The 22240-nt window shown below is 46.4% G+C and overlaps 1 protein-coding gene and 1 long non-coding RNA gene across 15 annotated transcripts in view; one reads left to right on the forward strand and one right to left on the reverse strand.

Annotated features, from left to right (window-relative positions):
* Positions 1 to 14488, reverse strand: part of Kat6b (lysine acetyltransferase 6B) — a 172909-nt gene extending 158421 nt beyond the window's left edge. For 5 of the 11 annotated variants that reach the window (XM_063274843.1, XM_063274842.1, XM_063274841.1 and 2 more), the window contains exon 1: positions 12771 to 12906. The gene's annotated coding sequence lies outside the window, so the exon portion shown is untranslated. Of the gene's footprint in view, positions 1 to 10609; positions 12362 to 12770; positions 12907 to 13883; positions 14060 to 14197 lie in introns of those variants that run through there. The other 6 variants (XM_039093713.2, XM_039093711.2, XM_039093710.2 and 3 more) reach the window with 5 other exon arrangements.
* On the forward strand, positions 12752 to 19649 carry LOC102553460 (uncharacterized). Of its 4 annotated transcripts, none has more exons than XR_005493810.2 (5): positions 12757 to 12891; positions 15250 to 15409; positions 17825 to 17901; positions 18299 to 18444; positions 19392 to 19649. It is a non-coding gene; the product is annotated as an uncharacterized LOC102553460 (long non-coding RNA). The 4 variants fall into 4 exon arrangements; XR_005493811.2 differs by having other exon boundaries at positions 12760 to 12891; positions 15289 to 15409; XR_596037.4 differs by lacking the exon at positions 15250 to 15409 and having other exon boundaries at positions 12752 to 12891.
* Positions 19650 to 22240: the final 2591 nt, after the last annotated feature.

Consider the following 22240-nt stretch of genomic DNA (forward strand, 5'->3'; position numbering starts at 1 on the left):
GCACAGCTGTCTGTCAGATGTGCACTCCTGCTAATGTGCACCTAAAGAGTCTCCAGGACAGGGGTTACTCAGTTCAAAGTGTACCCCAGTCACAGGAAGCCCTCCATAGCCATGCAGTGCTGGCCATGCAGAGCACAGAGCCCAAGTGCCCAGAGTGTTGTCCAACTAAGCCTTTCCAGCCCTTCCTTCCCAAACTAAAGTGCCGATTTTTGCTGTTACTCTTGGTACTTATTTCTTTTTGCTGTTTGTTTTTTAACGCAAGATCTCGTTACTCCTGGCTACCCTGATACTCATTATGTAGCCCATGCAAACCTTGAACTCACAGCAAACTTTCTGCCTCAGTCCCAAATGCTGAGCTCACAGGCATGCACTACCACCCTTAGCTTTTTTTTTTTTTTTTTTTTAATTTTTTTTTTTTTTTATTAACTTGAGTATTTCTTATATACATTTCGAGTGTTATTCCCTTTCCCGGTTTCCGGGCAAACATCCCCCTCCCTCCTCCCCTTCCTTATGGGTGTTCCCCTCCCAACCCTCCCCCCATTGCCGCCCTCCCCCCATAGACTAGTTCACTGGGGGTTCAGTCTTAGCAGGACCCAGGGCTTCCCCTTCCACTGGTGCTCTTACTAGGATATTCATTGCTACCTATGGGGTCAGAGTCCAGGGTCAGTCCATGTATAGTCTTTAGGTAGTGGCTTAGTCCCTGGAAGCTCTGGTTGCTTGGCATTGTTGTACTTTCACCCTTAGCTTTTTAAATGGTGGTACTCAAAGTTGATTTGAACTATCTTCTAACCTGTCAAAGACTGAATCTTGACTGTCACCTGCAAATCTCTAAGTTCTCTGTCTTGTAGCAGCACATAAATCACTGACAGACATTAGATCGGAGCACTGTGCATCCCCTTGTCAGAATGTACACAACAGGAAACGTATCTTTCCAAAGTGAAATCGTCCACAGCAGAACTTCATTAGAAGACATATCCCTGTATCTAAGGAATTCCCTCATCGTTCATCATTTATTCAGGAGGAATCACGGTTAACTTGATCCAGCTGTACGCGACACACCTGAGGGAAGCAGGTGAGAAGATGCCACAGGAAAAGTGTCCAGTAACTCGAAGTCACTTTTAGGCATTTAGATACATAAGCGAAAGAGCATCAGTAAAGCAAAATATATTTCTCAAGTAATACACACCTAGAATGCACATTCCTGACAAGCTCTTACCAGTCAGTGTCCACCACCAAAATGACCTCCACACCCATTACCACACAGCCCAGCAAGGCTGACACTCGACAGCTTACAATGGAGTGAGGGAATACCAAAATTGGAACTCCAAATATTTAACAATCCATGACAAAAAATGAAGCTTGCCCACATCTTCAGGCAGCCCCCCCCTTTTATGTTTATTTGGGCATAAGGACACCCCTTAAATCAGCAGCCATCTTAGGAAAATGGCTAAAGAGTACATTTCACTTTCCTTTAAAACACAACTCCTCTAACTTTTTCCCACAGATGATTTGCATTAAAAATATTTCTACACAAGGCTGGAGAGATGGCTCAGTGGTTAAGAGCACTGACTGCTCTTCCAGTGGTCCTAAGTTCAATTCCCAGCAACCACAGGGTGCTCACAGCCATCTGTAATGGGATCTGATGCCCTCTTCTGGTGTGTCTGAGGACAGCTACAGTGTATTCATATACATTAATAATCCTTTTAAAAAAAATCTCTGCAGGCTGGGCAATGGTGGTGTACACCTTTGATCCCAGCACTGAGGAGGAGAAGCAAGGGGATCTCTGTGAGTTCCAGGCCAGCCTGGTCTACAAAGTGAGTTCCAGGACAGCCAGGGCTACACAGAGAAACCCTGTCTCAAAAAGCCAAAACAAAACAAAGATGATGGCGCGGTGGGCTGGTGAGCGGGCTCAGCAGGTAAGGGCTCTTGTCACCAAGCCTGGTGATGCGAGTTTCATCTTGGAAGGCCACAATGAAGTGGAAGGAGAAAACTGCCTTCAAAGTTGTCCTTGGACCCCAGACTGTGCTCTGTGGCACACACACACACCAATGACTTAAGTAAGGAAGAAAACTGTAAGTCTGTGAATGCATAATGTTGGCTCAGAGGCCCGCTCATCTCCCAGTCTCTCTGGCTCAAATGGATGTGCTGTCCAAGTGAGCACAGCCTCTTAAAAAGAATCCTCGTGAAAAAACACGCCACCAGACAACTGTAACATTTTAGAAATGAGAGCATCAGGGTCCAAACAATTCAACAACTGACTTAGTCTCCAGCACAAACTTTCCCAGCCAGCAATCACTAAGTTATTGTAGTTCCTGGGTTCCCAGCTTTACATAAGTAAGAAAAAGGCACACTAGTTCTGCACAATATCTACACAAGCCTCAATTTAGGGCACACTGATCATTTTCACTTCAAAGACCAAAAAGAAAAAAGAAGTCATAAATATCTGTATCTTAATCTTACACAAAATGACGACCAGGTAACCTTAGATCCTCCTTCTCCCCTCCTGCAGTGACCAGCACAAACCCCTCTCAATCTAATCTCAAATTGAGCTCCCATCCAACACCATCCAACAGAGTTAATTAGGCAGAAGCCGATGTAATTCAGTAGCTCTCCGCTACAAGCTGAATCGCATGTTTAGAAAAATATACTCAGCTAGGGAAGGAGGGAAATCAGAAGTCTCTTAGCTGTAGCCGCTTCTCGGCTAAATACACGCACGGTATCTACTCTGCTTATTATCCACTGCAGTTTGTTTTATTTTAATCTGGGGCTGATTTGTCTGACATCCCACAATCCCACCTTAAATTGGTACAATCTAAGAGAATACACTGAAAACCAGTTTCATTTTGGCCCAAGGGTATCTAGACAGACAGATCTACAGGGAAAAATGCATAATTCATTCAAAAGCCACATAAAAATTATTTTCCCCCAATTCAAAATGACCCACCCACACCACCTCTCTTTTGCAGAGTTCACTTGCTGGATATGTGGACAGGGCGTCCAGTCACGACTAAAACTCTAAAATCATCATTCTCTTGACTTTTGTTTCCCATTAAAAACTGAACAGTTAAAGGTTACCAAAGGGAATAAGTCATCCCAAAATAATTCAGAATATTCGTGCTGTATCAGATTAAACCATTCTATTCCTTATGATTATGGAGCATTTATCTTTGAATAAAAAAAGGGGGGGCAAATTACAGAGTTGTATTTTACCGAACCCCATATGCAGCTCTCTTACCAGCTAAGCCTCACTGGCATTATACAAATATCAATAGTATTCAGAAATATTCAGGGCAGCCTAAGGAGAGTCTAAATAACCCCACTCAGAAGTATCACGAGAGGCCTCCTTTTTTTTTTTTTTTTTTTTTTTTTTGGTTCTTTTTTTCGGAGCTGGGGACCGAACCCAGGGCCTTGCGCTTACGAGAGGCCTCCTTAAGCTTGCAGTAAAGCCTGTGTCATCTCAAAATTAGTGTCACAACACTCAGGCCATGAGATTACAGATGTGCCAAAAAAACACTGGTAGAAAAACAAAAGGTTAATAATAGAGTGTATTCTCTTATCATCCTGGGTTCAACTCGCTATTTTTGGCTCCCTTACTTTTATAAGCTCCAGAACTTTTTTTAAGATCACTGTATAAACAGAGTGAGCATCAACAAATGCTGGCTTCCACAATACAATACACACTGGAAGAAACACGACTTCTTTCTTCCATTACCACCCACCACACCCAAATGGCACAATGGCTTAAAATAGCATCCTTGTTTTACAACCATCTACTGTCTGCATCAAATATCATTTACATGGTGATGCTCAGATCTCACAAGCCCTAAATGCACCTATTTCCCTGAAAACCATGCTTGTGTCCAGTATGTGCAAGCTGGGAGTTCAGGTCACGAATAGCAGTCAAAGAAAATGAGTAGCTCCTCGGTGACAGAAGCCCCTGCCCTCACCCAGTCTTACAGCACATGCCATGGGAAAGGCAGAGCAGAGCCAGAGCCAGAACATGCAAGGATCAACTAACGTAACCAAGTACTGCTTGGCGAGGCCTCACAAGCTAAATGTAGAATTACCACAACCCTCCCACAGGTCTACCTCATGCTATACCCCCGAAAAAACTGAGAATAGATTCTCCAACAGACAAACATGTCCATAACAGCACTGTTCATAATACCCAAAGGTGCAACAGCCCAAATATCCACTCAGAACAGATAAGATGTGGTAAAGTAGATCAGCAGTGACACAGACACACATAGAGACACACAGAGACACACACACAGACACACAGACATACACACACAGACACACACATAGACACACACACACAGACACACACACACACAGACACACACATGCACAGAGACACACACAGACACACACACGCACACAGAGACACACACAGACACACACACGCACACAGAGACACACACAGACACACACACGCACACAGAGACACACACACATATAGTCACACACACACAGACACATACAGACACACACAGAGACACACACACACGCACACAGAGACACACACTGACACACACACACAGACACACACACAGACACACATACAGACACACACACAGATTATTAAGGGCTTATATATACTATTACAGTTTGGATAGATACTGAAACACATTATGCTGTAGAAGAAACTAGACGCGAAAGGTCAGATATCCTCTAACTGCATTTATAGAAAACACCCATATATAATTCATAAACAAAGCCTGCACTGCTAGGACCCAGGTGTGGAGAAAAACAGTTTTATGAGACTTTATTTTGAATGAAGAAAATGTCTTCAATATAAAAAAAAAAAAGTAAGGGCAGACAACAATGTGAACGTACTAAATGCCACTGAGTCATTTTGAAATAATTCATCAGGGTAGTGGTTCCTACCCAAAATTCCAGCATCAAGAGTTCAAGACCAGCCTAGACTGCACAGTGAGTTTCAGGGTAGCCCCAGGTACAGAGAAACCTTACCTCAAAAACAACATGCATTACATGGATTTTAAATCCATAAATTATTGAACTATACTTTTAGAAACTAAAACAAAGTCAGGCATAGTGACACACACCTTTGATCCCAGCACTTGGGAGGCAGAGGCTGGAGGATCTCTGAGTTTGAGGCCAGCATGGTCTACAGAGTGAGTTCCAGAACAGCCAGAGCTACATAGTGAGACCCTGACACTAAATACAACAAAACAAAACACCACACTCAAAAAAACTAAAAAGAACTAGGAACTAGAGGATGTAGCACCATTGGTAGAGCATTTGCCTGGCATGCACAAAGCCCTGAGTTCAATTCCCAGTACTACGACTTGCTAACACAAACCTGCAACCCTAGCACTCGAGACAGAACAACCAAAAGTCCAAGGTCATTCTTGGCTACAGGAGATCTTGCCTCAGAACAAACAAAGCAGGCATGGTGTCCCAAGCCTTGATAACTTCAGTGCCTCCACTCCAGCAACCCTGTCCACCAGGCCTCTCCACAAACGCTTCTTCAGGCGACATGTCCCTCTGATTAGAGACCAGTCTACAGCAACTGAGCCTTGCTAGAACCCAAGTGGGACACCCTCTGCGCCAGGTGCTTTAGTTGAACCTGGAAAGACAGGGTTGATTTGACATACCTATAATCAAGCCCAGAGCCCAGGGAGCCTGAAAGATTGAAAGTTCCAAGCCAGCATGGGCTACATAGCAAGAGTCTGTCTTGAAAGAAAAATAAGTAAATAGCAAACAATACAGACCCTAGATAGCTGCTAACACCCACCCTCTGACAAATACTAACACTCCTGGCTTCCTAACCATTGTGAAATTCATGTCCTCCTTATATTATGCTCCTTTGGCACTGACCAATTGTACAGTTCTTAGAACTGTCTTAATTACTTTTTAACTGTTGTGACTAAAACACCATGACCTAGACAACTTATAAAAGAAGGCATCTATGTTGGGTATTATGGTCCATACCTTTAATCACAGCACGTGGGAGACAGAAGCAGACAGATAGCTGAGGCCAGCCTGAACAAATAGAGAGTTCCAGGACAGTCAGAAACACACAGTGAGAACTTATCTCTGAATAAATGAATGAATGAATGAATGAATGAATGAGAGGGAGGGAGGGAGAAAGAAGAAAGGAAGGAAGGAAGAAAGGAAGGAAGGGAGGGAGGGAGGGAGGGAGGGAGGAAGGAAGGAAGGAAGGAAGGAAGGAAGAAAGAAAGAAAGAAAGAAAGAAAGAAAGAAAGAAAGAAAGAAAAGAAAAGACGGGTGGTGAAAGAGCATGCTTTTAATCCCAATACTCAGGAGGAGAGGCAGAGGCAGGAGTATGAGGCTAGCCTGGTCTATAGAGTAACAGGACAACCAGTGCTACACAGAGAAACCCTGTCTCAAAACTCATCCCCACAACCTCCCCCAACCCAAAAACAAAACAAAACAAAACAAAAAAAAAAAAAAAAAAAAAGAAAGGAAATAGGAAGGAAAAGAAAATAAAGTATTTCAGGGGTTGGGGATTTAGCTCAGTGGTAGAGCGCTTGTCTAGCAACCGCAAGGCCCTGGGTTCGGTCCCCAGCTCCAAAAGAAAAGAAAAGAAAGTATTTCATGAGGGGCTCACGGTTCACCGTGTTAAGGAGTATGGCACTGGCACATCCTCATCAGTCAGCAGGAGGCAAAGAGAATGGTCTGGTAATGAGATGGGTTTCTGAAACCTTAAACCTGATCCCAGTGACACACCTCCTCCAAAACCATGCCTTCTAACTTCCCAACTGGTCCTACAAACTGGGGACCACACATTCAAACATATGAGTCTATGGGAGCCACTGTCATTCAAACTAACACAGGACGAGAACTCATGTTTGCTCATTTCTATGTGCTCCACTTTCCGGGGCTGCAACTGGGTGGAGGGATGCATGCCTGTTGGGGGTTTCTTGACTTGGTTTAGGTTTTATGAGACAGTGTCTGACACTAGCCTAGGGTGTAGAGGAACTCACTTTATAGCCTACTATACAGGATGGTCTTGAACTCATGGTGTAATGGCTGACACCTATAATCTCAGCAACTTCAAGGCAAGCTTAGACTACATAAGGAACTGGGAGGCAGAGACAAGGGGATCTCAGGTTGAGTCCAGTTGAGCTACACAGCAAAGACAAAAAAAAACATGGGGTGGGGGGATGAGAGTAAAAGACAGAGAAGAGAAAAAGTTAGCTGTGACTAAGTGTGGCAGTGACATCTAAACATGACACATCAAACAGGTGAGGCAGGAACACATGACGAAAGCAAAGTGCACATATACAATGCTGGAGTGTGAGCACACTCACAACACAGTCGTTTAAAACGTTTGAGTCGTTTTGGCAATGGCTAGTCACTACAATGGAGGAGTGACAAAGGAACCAGAGCAAGCAGTATTTCATCCCTCCAAACATCAATCTAGTTTAGATGAAATTTACCAGTCTAATGCAGTCAATGCATGCTAGCTGGACTGAATTTCTAATTCCCAATCTTTTTAGAGGAATACTAAGTTCTTTCCCACTATTCATTAACATAGAGTTTTCAATTCATAAGCTAATAATGTTTTCTAAGGGTTTCTAAGAGGCTAAATCACCATGAAAATGATCATTTCAACTAATACATATTATATGAATTGTAAGTTTAAGTTTTCCTGTCATGCTCTCCTAGTTGACAATACCCTTGTTATGTCATTAAACTATAATTGTGTAAATCTGCTTCAACAAACAATAACTGAACCATCAATAAACTATTACGGCTTCCGTAATCCCTAGCAAAGATTAGTTTCAACATCATCATCATAAATTAGTAGGGACAGGTCCCAAGCCTCCTGGCTGAAGCCATGAATTAGGTTTGCACAGTCCTTCCCTCATTTAAGTGCTCCATAGTTTCAGTCTCTAAAATCTAATCTCACTGTTAGGAGCATCGCAGGAAATCTGATCCCTTGTAAAAGGGAGGATTTGAGGCAAGATGAGAAGTCAGCTCAAGTCAGATGGGCCTTTGAAGCCAGCGCTGATGAGTAATTACAGTAACTAAGCATTTCCACTTAAAAATAATCAACCACATTTAGTGTTTCCAGCATTAACATTTTTCTATTCAATCCTAAGTTTCTCTCCAATTCAAGTCAACTTTATTCGGTTTTTAATGACAGAGAACAATGTATTAAGAAATAATCTGCTGGGTGTTTCACAAGCCAGCATTAGGGGAGTGGAAGGCACAAACATCAGTTCAAGGCCAGCTAAGACACATGGGAGCCTGCCTCTAAAAATGAAGTCATCTGATTTTTTAGAGATGATTCTGAAGGCTGAGAAGATGAGGTAAAGAACTTGTCCCAAGTCCCAGAGTCCACATAAAAGGCAGGTGGGAACAGCGAGCTGTAGCTTTATCAGTGAGCGCTATGTTCAACTAAGAGACCCTACCTCAATATACATGGTAGACAGTGATGCAGGAGACCACCACATCTCCCCCAGTGATAGTCTCGGGTGCACCCACACACTGGCAAACACACTCTCAGAGGAAGGTTATTTCTATCAGCCAGCAGTGGGGCCCCACGAGGCAGAGGCAGGTGGAGCTCTGTGAGTTCAAAGCCAGCCTGGTCTACAGAGTTTTAGGAAAGCCAGAGCTACACAGTGAAATCCTGTTTCAAAACAATTGTTTGTTTGTTTTTTAAAAGAAGTACATTAGAAAGTTTGCGGTCCAGTTTCCACATTGCTAGCTAACTAAACTGTGGGACACTGGGCATGTTAGTTAGTAAATCCATTTAAGTCTTGAGTTCTCATGTGTAAAAGTGAGAATACAGGCATGTTTTACAGAACTATTAAGTGGAATCACTGAGATAAGAGATATGAAAGCAGCAAGGCCAGTGGCAGAGCCAGGGCGGGTGCACAATAAACTGCTACTCATAAAAGGGCAAGGGTAATGCAGTCAGCTGGAGGCCTGTAAAATCTCATCTAGCCAAGCTTCTGTCTATATGGCCACTCTCCTAAGAGACTGGGAAAAGCAGCACCTGGCCCTTAGCTATAGCCTAGACGAGTGAAAACTCAAGACAGAGAACAGAAAATCGTGAAGAAAAGCAAGCAGCGGTTTGCAGTGGCAAGGCTGGGGTCAGGAGAGTTCGGGGTACTCAGGTACATCTTACAAAGTCAGGAGATAATACTCCATAGACGATCCAACGTTTTGGCCTCAGGGTGGGGAAATAGTCTTTAAACTGACACAAAAGGCACTGCCCATAAAGAAAAGACCAATAAGTCTGGCTCCATTAAAATTAAGAATTTTGGCTCATTGAAAGACAACATAAAGAGAACGAAAAGAAAAGCCAGAGGGTAGAAAATGTATTTGTAACATACACATAGGACAGAGGACTTGTATTCACAGCAAATAAAGACCTTCCAGGCCAACATGGTAGCAAAGCATAAAGGTACTTGTCACCCAACCTGCTGAAGCTGACTTCCGTCCCAGGGACCTATATTGTGGAAGAGAGAACAGACTCTCGAAAGCTGTCCTCTGACCTTCACACAAGTCATGGTGCATGAGCCCACACGCAGACATGCACACACTGCACATACGAGCGTGTGTGTGCGCACGCGCACACACACACACACACTAAATAAATGTAAACAAATAGTTAAAGAACAACACTTTTTAAAAAAAGAACTTCTAAGTAGTAATAAAAGACCCAGTTTCAAATTAAAAGATGGGACAGAGGGCAAGCTTTACAAATGAGGAGAGTCAAATGACTGATACATGAAAAGCTCTTCAACCCGCTTACTACTTGCTAATGAGTCTGAAAGTTGGAGAGAAAAAGGAGGCGACAGGAGCAAGCCTTCTTGGGAAACAGTTTAAGCAGCGAGCAGTAGGACAAATACAGGCTCTGGCTAGGGTAACCACACAGCTGGCTCCTCACCCAAAGCCAGAAAGGCTGATGCTGCTAAGGCAGCAATCACAGAGCAGGGCATGGCACCAGCAATGCAACTCTTGGACTCCACCTTCAAGAAACGTGTGCACTTGTGCACAAGATGTACACTGAGATGCTTCGAGCAAACCAACAACAAAATACCCAGCAACAACGGAATAGAGAACATGAAAATCATGTTCCTCTGCCCTAAATCTCCTATTCTATAAGCACCGACATCACAAGAACCCACATCCTACCTTCCCCAAACTGCCTTCCCTAGATACAAATGCAGCTATTCCTATGCGTGTGGAAATCAAAGGTCTATGACTCACAAAACTAGCTCAGAAACTACAAGCCAGACACTTGGTTAAAACTTCTAACAGGGAAATGAAATGGCCAAGAGAGGGGCAGTGACAGGGCTCACGGGGGTAAAAGCACCTATCGGCATACCTGAGTCTGCTACCCTGGAACCCACACGGTGAAATCAGAGCACACACGAGTTCTGCGCCAGTGTACGATGGGTGAGCGTTTGTACAAGTACACACATGAGCATCCACGTATGAGCGTGACCACACACACACTCAATAACGGATAAAAACAAAGTCGTAAAGCATATTAAAATCATTTGTCAGTAAGGCTGCACAGAAGCCCTGTCTCTAAACAAACAAGATGCTGTGTCAAATTTGCTCTACCCACCGATTACTTTCCATGCACATAATGTCTTACCTCAGAGAGCTTCCACCTGTTTCCACAAGTAGTTCATTAGTCCTTAAGACAAAACACAGAGGTCCAGGTGCAGCCAAAAGGTAAAAGTTCAGCTGACCCTGTCACACCTAAATCCCTCCTTTAAGTTAACAATTTCCTTCCTTATTTCCTGGTTTGTTTATTTAAACACTGGGTCTTACCTACTACCTGGGCTGACCTCAGAAGCCAAAGATAACCAAAGATTACAGGTTCCTTACTCATTACTTCTTAAAAACAGAACAGCTCACATTTATTCTGCTACATGTATAATTAATTTCTAATAAGCAAGCAATCAAATGTTTTAGAGTTACATCAGAAAATTAAGGGTGAGCTAGTATGAGGAAGGATGTACTTTCTAAAATATACTTTATTGGGGCTGGGTAGAGGGCTCATTGTGCACAGCACGGAAAGCATGAAGACCTGAGTTCGTATCCCCAGTACCCATGTGAAAAGCTGCGCACAGTTTAGATTGCCTGTAATCCCAGCAAAGACAGGCAGCCTCTAAGAGCTTGATGGCAGACCGGCCAGCCTAGCAAAAAGGCCAGCTTCCACTTCTTAAGAGACTTTATGTTAAAGCAATAAGGTAGTAAAGGGATAGAGGAAGACATTCTGTGTCCTGCCTTGGCCTCTGGATGTATGCACGCTTGTATGCATCACATGCACAAAATGTGTATGCATACATTTACATGTGTGTGTATGCACATGCACACACTCTATTGGAATACAAAGAAGTAATACAACTAAGTTCCATTTGTTACTTCTACCTCTTGGCCATACAATTCTGCCCATCCTCTCTTTACTTGAATTTCCTGGTCTCTCCACCCCAAGTGTACTTTGTTCCCTGAGTCTCTTTAGCTATTTCTGACAAGTGTGATTCTTTATCACTGCCCCTTCATAACTACTCTCACATCAACATTCTCTCCCAACCACAAGTGTTCAAACTCCTCCATGGTGCATAGGTCACTAATATGGCCTTCTTCTGTCTTTACCCTGCCAATTCCCTTCACTCCCTGAACTGTGCCCAACCCAAAGTGCTACCAAATTTAAAAAAATACCAAACGTCCTTGCCCACAGTAGCAAGCCTCCATGTTTCTTCCAAGGGCCACTCTGGGTTCTCCCTGTTCCTGCCACACCTTCAAGACTTGGCTCAACTTTACTCCTAACAACCCCAGCCTATGAAAATTAAAGTCTCCAAAACACCTTTCTTGGTACAATGAAGCCTGAGGACACAGTCCATCAAATTATAGTACCCAGACCTATTTCCCATTGCTGCCCACCTCCACAGCTGCAGCCTTCCCCTAATTCTGCATCACCTGTCCCGATGAAATGTTCTAATATACTTTTGCAAATTACAAGCAGCCTCTCTCCCATTCCCTCCCCATTAAAGTCTTTTCTGCTACCTTAGAAAGTCTCCCAAACTTAACTAACCCATCCTTCCGTTTTCTTAATGTTTCATTTACCAAAGGGCCAGCAAACCGCTATCCTACGCCAACATTAGGATTCAGCCTGATACTTCTATCCCATCAAAGAAATTGTACCCGCTTCATGAACCTATCCCCAGGACGAACCAATACCCACTCAGCAATGCTCTCTCTCAACTCATCCACCATACCCAAATTCATCCTCAGTGTGACCCCAGTTAAATGCAATCTCGTCAGTCTGCAACACTTCACCAACCCTCACACAGCCCTTCCCACTTCACCAAAACCTCGCCCCTCCCTACACCCCCTTCTACACCTGTTTCTACAACCCCCGTTTCCTATCTCTTCAATTCTCCAATCCTGCCCACACCCTCGTCCGACCCTTCCAACCATCCTACCAGTTCACTCTTGCACAGAAATCCCCTCCCAGCCCATGCCTTAGGATTCCTCTGCCCCGCCTAGCCTGGCTTTGCCCAGCCCTCCCACTCCTGAGCCCCGCCCCTTACCCCCGTAGGCTCGGCCAGGGGCGGAGCTTGTTCCTCCTCCCTCCTCTCCCCCGCCCCCTACCGTCACGCTCAGGGGCAGCCTGACCCCGAGCGGCCCCGCGGTGACCCTCGCGCAGAGGCCTGTGGGAGGGGCGTCGAGGGTCCCCGGCAACCCCCCGTCGGTCCCCCGCCCGCCTAGTCTCCTCCCCCTGGGAACGCGCGGGGTGGGTGACAGACCTGGCCGCGCGCCACCACCACCGCGCCTGCCGGGGGCGCTGAAGCTGCCTGAGAAAGAAGCCACGGCTGCCGCCTGGAGGAGGTGCCGTAGCGCCCGCCACCGCTGCCGCCGCCGCCAGGGGTAGGAGCTAAGCCGCCGCCATTTTGTGTCCCCCTGTTGTTGTCGTTGACATGAATCCGACATGACACTGATTACAGCCCAATGGAGTCTCATTAAACCCGAGCCGCGGCCCCGCCCCGGCGCCGTTCCATTGGACGAGACCACGTACACTTAAGGCCAACCGTTGGCCTACGGGTCTGTCCGTCACCCACTAACTAAACACTCTGCCCCCCATTGGGGCAAGTTCCTGCCGGTCATCTCGCCTCCACATAGACACACCTCTCGACCCATCATTCCCCCCCACCTCCGGCACCACCCCGAGGGAGGGTCGACTGCCAGTACCAATCAACAGACCGCGGGGCCCGCCTTTTCCGGGCACCTATTGGTCCAGCCCTTTTCCTCTCTCACAGACACCGCGCCACCTCTACTTCCACCTACCCGCCCCCTCTACCTCTAGAAATGGATTGGATCGAGGCGCAGCAGAGGCGCTTGGCCTTATTGGTTGTACACAACGCCAATCAGGAGCCTTTTTCCTCTCCCCTCCCCCACTCAACCCCAAAGCCCCTAGCCCGCAGCTAAAGTTTGTGTGAGAGCTGATCGCTGGCGGCGGCCGCAGGATTTAGGGGTGGGCGCAGGCGGGCGCGCGCGGGCGGGCACGCGAAGTTAAAATTCGAGGTTCTCAGTCGCCTGCTCCCGCCGAGGAACGCGCGGACGGGCGCGCCGCCCGGAGCGTTCCATCCAGCCCCCTCCTCCACCCTCTCTCCTGTCCCGTCCCGGGCGACTACTCGCCCGCCCCCTGGCTCGCATCCTACCCCCCTCACATACCCCCTACCCTGCCAGCCTCAGGCCGGGTGCAGGCGGAACGATCTCGCTGCAGCCTCTTCGCCATCCCATACGGAGGGGGAGCAAGCCCCCTACCCGCCGGGCGTGCACCCCCGGCTCCGCACTCGCCCGTGTCTGCAAGCACGTGCACCATTCGCCGCTGCCTCCGGCCACCCCGGTCCCCGGCTAACCTCGCCTGCAGCCCGGCCAATCGCTTGGTGCCCTTTGTTGCTGCAGACCGGGTCTCCCCGCTGCCTTCCTCAGCCTCCGCCTCGTCCTTTGCCAGCCGCCCGGGTCCGCAGCGCCGCGCTCCCCCCGCCCGGGACCCACCGCCGCCGCCTCCTTCTCCTCCTCCGCCTCCTCCTCCTCGGCTCCGGGCTGCAGCGCACAGAGCCCGAGGCAGCGCCGCCCAGCCCCGCTCCCCCCGCGCCGCCCGCTAGCCCGCCTGGCCCGGCCGGGGGCGCAGCCCGGACCCCGCCCGCCCCAGTCTCCGCCCCGGGGGTACCTGCCTCCGCCCCGGGGGGCTCCGCTCACCGCCCTCGGGGGAGGGCGGAGATGCCGGTGTCCGAGAGGATGGGGATGCCTAGGCCGTTTTGGGGCGGGGAGTGTGTCCGCCAGGTCTGGGACTGAGGTGCGGTCTTCTTAAACGCGCCCCCCCTCCCGCCGCCGTGGGCCCCAAACTTCGTCCTTCTCCCCGGCCTTGTACCCTCGGGCGACCACGGCAGTTTTGGGGTGGGGGATGCCTCAGGAGCTGTGTCTACCCTGATCAGGAGGAAGAGGGAGCAGTGACATTCAGCGACTGCGGACAGGCATCCTCGGGTGGGAGTGGGGATGTCAGATGCAGGCTTGGAGAGGGAAGCTGCCCCTCAGGATGCCCTCTCCCGGCCTGCGGGAGGCTGGCGAGCTCGGAGCTGCGATCTGGGTGCTTCCTAGACTGTGCAGCTGGATGGCAAAGGGGCAGGGGGTTGGGCTGGGGGCGACCGCTGGGGGGCCCTTTCCTCGTCTCCAACCAGCGCTGTAAAGAAAGCTGATGGCGAAGTTCGGTTTTCCAGGCTTCCCCTGGGCCCCCGGAGTTCCTGAGGCCCATACGAGGGAGGCCGGGGGATCCTCTGGCCGCCTAGGCAAGGCTACTCGAAAGCTGCCCACATGCCTTGCAGCGCCCTCCGGACTCTGGAGAAAACGTCCCTACTCTCCCCAGAGTTAGGTGGGATGCTGGTAAGAGATACTTGAGAGTATGAGAAAGGTGGACTTGAGAAAAGGCTCCTCCTACAGAGTTCGAACGTTTCCCTTTCCCAGACCACTGTCAAGAAGGGAAACAAAACTATGTCCCGGGGAAAGCCAAGTTTCCCCGTGTGGTGGCCGGGGTGGTAAAACCACCTGTTGCCTCAAGTTCTGTCCTTGAATCAGGATGTTCTTGGGGCCCCTGATGAGGAGATGTAGGATGTCAAGGAGTAGGAATTTCAGTCTCCCTGCCCTGAATGACTCACATTTTTATGCCACTGACACTATTGCAGCGGTGTTCGACTCCCCATTAAAAACTACTGTTCAACTATGTAGGTACTTTGTTAGAACCAACAACCTCGGTTCCTATCTCAGACACAGCAGCAGCATCCCTGCGCATGCAGACAAAAATACACAAAGGCTACTATGGTATGCAAGCTCCCCTGCTTCTGTGTTTGGCAGCAAGGTGAAGAAGAAGCCAAGACAAAGGGCAGAGGTGAATAAAAGATTAAAAAAAAAAAAGGAGGGGGAGCAGAAGAGGTGTAACATTATACTCAGAACTGTCACCAGTTCCATTATAAACCTCTTTTATAGGTGTTTTATTACTTGGTTGTTAGTTTTTAAAACAAACCTCTTTAGATTAAATCTGGGCACTCTCAGGCTCAGCCCAGGGAAACAAAACACAAGGTAAACTCAGCCACTGATTGGCTTGGCAACTTTTGAGTTATATTACTGATGAAGGAAGCCCGGGGTTGGGTTTTCTAAGTTTCTTCCGGTCTGTTTCATTTAGGATCTTCAATAACTTGCTCAAGGAGAGTTTTTACAAGCCATTAGTCCTTAACTAATTAGTTCACTTAGATTGTTTCAAAGACAGGGCATTTATAAGGTGTGCTCTCCCCCCTTCCCATAATACAAGTGCTAGGAATTTTATTCTCCAAGAAGTTACAAAGTAAATTTAAGGATATTGGCTGACTCATTAGCCCTGCTGTTTTGCTTTGTAGCATTTCTGATAGTCTGCCCAGATGCACTTTTTTTTTTTTAAGTTACATCTTGGTCCCTTGGGTTGACATTTATTTTCTTCTTGAGACAAGACAAAGTCTTGCTCTGTAGACCAGTTGGCCTCAAGCAGTCCTCCTACTTGAGGACTCCCAATTGATAGAATTACAGATAGTAAACCACCACACCCAACCCTCTAACTGCATCTTATCTGGAGCAATAAAATAAACCATGTCTTAAAAACAAAGTTTAAAACTCTAGATCTCTATATTCGCACCAAGTATGATAAAGATACAAGTAAGAACAGTGAGAACCCAAGTCTCCGTTCACTCATTCCCACTGCCACCCAAAAGGAAACCCTAACACTTAGAGCTGTCACAGTGCTGGGGATGAAGCCCAGGCCTTTGAGCTCACAGCACACAAGGATTTCCAGAGCATCACAGTAAACAGACTCTTTAAAGAACTTGTTTAATGCTCAAGGTTCAAGCCCCCCCACCCCACTCTGAGAACAAGAGAAACAGCAAAAAATAGGTCAATGTTTGCCTAAATCTGTGCTACTATAGCTCCAAGAGCTAGCAAACTCAGAAAACAGAAACATAGTTTCTTTTCCTAACAAAATCATCCAACGGGTGTGGCAAGAAAAGGGAACACAGTTTTCCCACTGCTATTCCCCTGGAGGGTTACTTGTCCTTTGATAAATCTGCCTCTTCAGATAAGTAGGGCTGAGGATAACAGAGAAGCAGTCAGAGATACTTACTGCTTACTCTTAAACCTCTTTCTTATCTGTGGCATCTCAAGTTTCTGCTGAGTGAAACAGCTCAATTAAGTTAACCCAGGAATAGCTAGAATTGAAAACCAAGCGTAGTATACATTCTGCACCGTTATAAACTAGCATCTTATCTCACCTATCCCCACCACTGTAAAACAGCTATCCTCTGCCAGCCGTTGGCAGTTGTTTGTGCTGTTTAGTGCAGTGCACAGATCACTGGAGTCAGAATGACCAGACGCTTCCCAGATACCATCCTTGGCCCAACCCACGCTCTGATTCAGTAGTTCTGGAATGGTCTCCCAGATCGACAGTGTTAGCTCAAGACTTATATTGAAATTCTCAGTTTTTGAATTTGAGAACTGCTAGCCTAGGCTGAATTCTTCCCCCTCAACAGAAATAATTCCATGACTTTCTTAGCCAGAATTAGGACTAGAATGATTCCATGTGTGACCCATGTGTCTTGAGCTTTAACACAAAAGTGCAGAGTAGGTGGGAGAGGATCCTAAGGGAACCACAGGGGTTTTGATCTTTGGGGCTTATTTACTTGCTCTGAAACAAGTCAGACAGCTAGATAAGAAGTACTCAGACATGTCCACTTTGATTTGGGAGAAAGTTGGTAAGGAAGAAGCAGGCAGAAAGACCTTGAACTGACTTATCCAGAACCAAGCCTTTGATGAACTCTACATACCTTGAGTTAGGCCCTTAGAAAGCATTTGCCTAAGACTACAGAAATGGTGTAATTGTTAAGAGAGTACCCTTTAGATGACCAAGTTTAATTCCTAACACACATATAGCAGTTTACAGCTATCAATAGCAACAAATGGGGGGGGGGGGCTGTCCAACACCCTCACATGAGCATACAACCAATGGGCATGGAATAAATAATTTTTTAAAATAGCATTAGCCTATGCAACCCTTCAAACTGCCGGGACTAGTTAGGAATGGGTACCCACAGAGTTCCAACATCTGATCTCAATAGTCATAGACACAAGAGGTTATCAGTCAATCACTAAATGATTTAATAAAGTCAAGCTCTGTAAAGGAACAACCCAAATTAACCTCAGATGATATCACCCCACACCTCATACATGCCTTCCTGCTTTGTGACTGATTGGTTGCTTCCTTTTGTTTGTTGAAACGGGCTAGCATGGACTTCACTGCATCTCTCTCTGGTTGACCTCCAATTCCAAAATCTGCCTGCTTCAGCCTCCAGGAACTGAGATGTAAGTTTTACCTCCAAACCTTAAAAAGCTTTCAAATCCTTTAATCCTTGCATTCCTTGATCCTGCATTCTGGATCAAGTCTGAAACCAGTGAGCCAATGGAGGACTATGCCCAACACTCCTCTCTGACTGGTGGCCAGCTCCCTTGCTCTCTGTGCAGTGCCCTCACTCCCTACTTTATCTGACAGAGACCTTTATCTGAAGGACTCATCACTTCTAGGCTAAGCTGCTGCTTCCTCTGTCAGTTTTTCCTGGCCTGTGCAGGGCCCACAGGGTTCTGGTCCCCACTGTAGCCCTGGTCTGTATAAAGCTTAGCATTTATTAAGGACCAAATCAATAAAAGCATTGGCCCAATCTTGTGTTATCAGTTTTTCCTAATTACTCTTTCTCCTGTACAGAACACCAGCCTGCTCATCCCTTACTCTATGGAGGTGCCCTGAAGCAATTCCTACATGATTCTTACACATGCCACATTTAGAATCATCTGAGGAGTGTTAGCCCAACCTTTGCCCTAAGTCTCTCCTGAAGCTAAGTAAATCTGGAGGTAAGGTTTTTCCTTGTTTTCTCTTGTTTTTAATAAGGGAGGACTGGAGCTGGAAAGTTGGCTCAGTAGTTAAAAGAATTTGTTCTTGCAGAGAACCCAAGTTCAGTTCCTAGCATCCACACTAGGCACAGCCACCTTTAACGCCAGTCCCAGATAATCCAACTCTCTCCTCTTTGTGGGTACCTGTGTGCATGTGATATGCTTACATTTACATACATTCCCCCAAAAAACTAATTGTTGTGTAAATAAGACTGGTCCTTACATAACCCAGGCTGGCCTAAAACTTGCTGCCTTCAGTCTAATTTCTGAGCCTTCTACTCTCACCTCCTAAGTGATGAGGAAAGGTGTGCGTCTCCACCCCAAGTTTATCCATTTACGGCTGCAGGAAGGATCCAGGTTTCAGACTCGCAAAGCAAGGTCTCTACCATAGTATACTAAGTCCCCAGTCCCCATTAGCATCTTTTCAAAGCATCCTGTGCAAACTTACATACTTACATAATACTCTGTATAGGAAATCGTCAGGCTTATGAGGTTTAATGTGTATTTAAAGATAGCTTTTAGATTAACAGATCTTTATTTAACCAACCAAGCTTGCTGGTTGTAGGGGCTCTCCTATAATTCCAGCACCCACAAGGCTGGGTTTATATCAAACAAAACTAAGCACAGTTCTAGGCAGGCTGGGTGAGTCCAAGCCAGCTTGCACTAAAGAAAAAGATCCCTGAAGGCATTTGTAATTCTGTATTCTTATTTTTGGTGTGCTATTGCACACTGAAGCTAGGACCTTCTGTATACTAGGTGAATGCTCTTATCAGCGGAGCCATCCCTGCACTCCCTGTGGAATTCTGTATCCAAGCTTGTTATTTGGAAGCCAAGTATGTCTTTCTACAAGAGAGTTGTTGAGTTAGCAGGATGGCTCACAGTCTCACCCCGTTGTTGGTCTTCCTTAGAATGGAGCGTAAAAGGGTGAAGTTCGGTGAAGAAGCTGCTGACCTGAGTGACGAGATGCTTGGCTGCACGGGTGTCCTGTGGCTGAGGAGGGAAGCTTAGAGCCTGTGTCATCAACTCTGTGAAAACATGGGACACTGCCAGACATAGATGCACATTGTCTGAGAAGGCTGGCCTCTAACTCAACGATTGTGTAGACAACAGAATATCCATATCTAGATTATATGTGTAAAGAACTTATAAAAATCAGTTATGTTTTGTTTCTTGGTTTGTTTGGCTTTTTTCCGATTGGTGTTAATACTATAGCCCAAAAAAAAAAAAAAAAAAATACTATAGCCCAGACTGATCTCCAACACAAGGCAATCTTCTTGCCTTAGATTTCCCAGTTTGGAAATTATAAACATGAACTACCAACACCAATTTAAAAAAACTTTCTTAGGGAGAGGAAGAATGGGCTAGGGAGTTGCCAGAGGGGAAACTGAGAAAGGGGATAACATTTGAAATGTAAATAAAGAAAATATCCAATAAAAGAGAAAAAAAGGCAAAAAGGGGATACATGTTCTAATAAAATATAAAATTCAGAGAAAAAACTTTCTTGATTAAATTTACTCATTTATTTAGCAAATACTTATCAAGCATCTACCATATGCTGGGAACCGTGCCATACTGCTGTTCGCATAAGACTTACTACCTCACAGAAAAGGAAGGTTGGTTGTTTTGTTTTTAAGACTTACTTTATTTTATATGTATGAGTGTTTTATCTAAATTTATGTCAAGTACTGAATCCATGCCAATGCCTGAGACGCCAGAAGAGAGCACTGAATTCCCTGAAATGAGAGCTACAGATGGTCGTGAGCCACCACATGGGTGCCAGGCACTAAACGCAGACCTCTGCAAAAGCATCATCATTTAACCGCGTTCGTCTGTCTAGCCCTCAGTTATTGTTATTGTCTATAAACGTGTCCTTTTTTTCGAAGCTGAGGGCCCTGCATTTGCTAGGCAAGCGCTCTACCACTGAGCTAAATCCCCAAGCCCGTGTTTAGTTTTACTTATGTGTATGTGGGTACTGAGGATGTGCATGAGAGTACAGGTGCTTGGAGGCCAGAAGACGACATCTGATCCTCTGGAACTGGACTACAGGTGATGATGAGCCACCCACTTCAGTGCCGGGGATTCTGGTCCTCCATAAGTGCAATTCACAACACACACGCTTAACCACTGGGCCGTTTCTCCAACCCATGGGGGTTTTTATTTCCATTTTCAGTGGTACTGAGAATTGAAAGCAGGCCCTCGTCTATGCTAGCAAATGGTATCTTACCACTACACTAGCTTCCAAGCTCCTTGGTTTTATTATCAGTGTCATTCTTTTTGGGACAAGGCCTAGGTAGGCCTTGAAATTTTGGCCTCAGCACCACATGTAACTGGAATTACAGCCCTGCCCACCAGGCGTAGCTGAGACTCATGCTTGGTAAGCCACAGATCTCTGTAAATCTGAGACTAGTCTGCTGTACATACTGAGGTCCTGGCCACCCAGAGCTACTCAGCAAGGCCCTGTCTCCAGGCCACATATATGTGGCTCAGCCAAGTAACGGCTAAGGCTCATAACCAAAAGGACACTAATATCTCAACATTATATTTAGTATATACTATGAGTGTTGCTACTTTTCTTCTATGAATGTATACAGCAGCCATCTCAGCTCTTCCCTTTGAGAGATCCAAAGTAATGCATCTGGAGTAGCTCCTGTCTTTTACAGTTACTCCAGTCGCCCCTTCTGGAATTTGCTGCCTCCTAAGCTGCTTTCCTGTGCCTGGCCTTGGTGGTCAATAGGACTTGGTGAACCTAGTAGTAGGGACTGAGATCGTATTCCTTCCCTTCCCATTCTTCTGCTACATATCCAGTGACTGCCCTTAGTAAAGAGTCCATAATAATCCCTAGAGTTTGCTTCCTGAATCAGCACTGGTGACTTGAACTAACAGCGGCAAATGCAGATTACCGTAGTCTACACGGTAGCCAGCCTTGTGACAAGACTACTGTCCCCAAGTTATTCTGTGTGTTCCCTCGGGTATCAGTGCTTTCTTCTCCATAGGGTTAGGGCCTGGGACCAATCCCACTGTTGATGAGAACAAGAGGCAATGCAACTTACTTTTGGAGTCAAGAGTTTAATAACGAGGGTATGGTAACACATGCCTATGTCCCACCCAGCACCTAAGGCTGAAGCAGGAGTCTTGTAAACTGGAGGCCAGGCTAGTTCTACAGTGAGAAAATGTGGGACTGGGGGATAGCTCGGTGGTTAAGAGTGCTTACTGTGCAAGCGAGAGAATACAACGCCCCTGTGAAAATAACCAGCATGACACGACAGCAGGCACCTGACACCTGAGCCACAGTGCTGCTGGGAGGAGACAGGGGATCCCTGGGGTTTGCTGGCCACCAGCCTAGCTTCCAGTCCAGGGTGAGACCTTGTTTCCAAGGATGAAGGTAGAGAGTAGTGATAGAGCAAGACACTCAGTGTCCTTCCCCGGCCTTCCAGGGTACACACGCCACACACATACACTACACATAGATCAAACAGAGACTCACCCAGAAAGGAAAAGAATTAAACTGACCCATTTTCCATCTCTTCTCTTCCTTATCGTCAGTAACATCTCAGAAGCTACGGGCTCCATAGGATGTGCAACAAGTTAGCCTAACTCTGTTTAGACTGGACTTCTGAGGAACTGAATACAGCTTCCACAGCTCTGACTTGCTACAAGAAGAATAAACTTTAGCTGCACTAAGCTAACCAGATAATGAAGTTTATCTAATATGGCAAGCAGGTGGTGTTGTTCACACATACTCCTGAATGCAATCCAC

The sequence above is a fragment of the Rattus norvegicus genome, chromosome 15 (genome assembly GCF_036323735.1).
Source record: "Rattus norvegicus strain BN/NHsdMcwi chromosome 15, GRCr8, whole genome shotgun sequence".
Taxonomy (NCBI): Eukaryota; Metazoa; Chordata; class Mammalia; order Rodentia; family Muridae; genus Rattus; species Rattus norvegicus.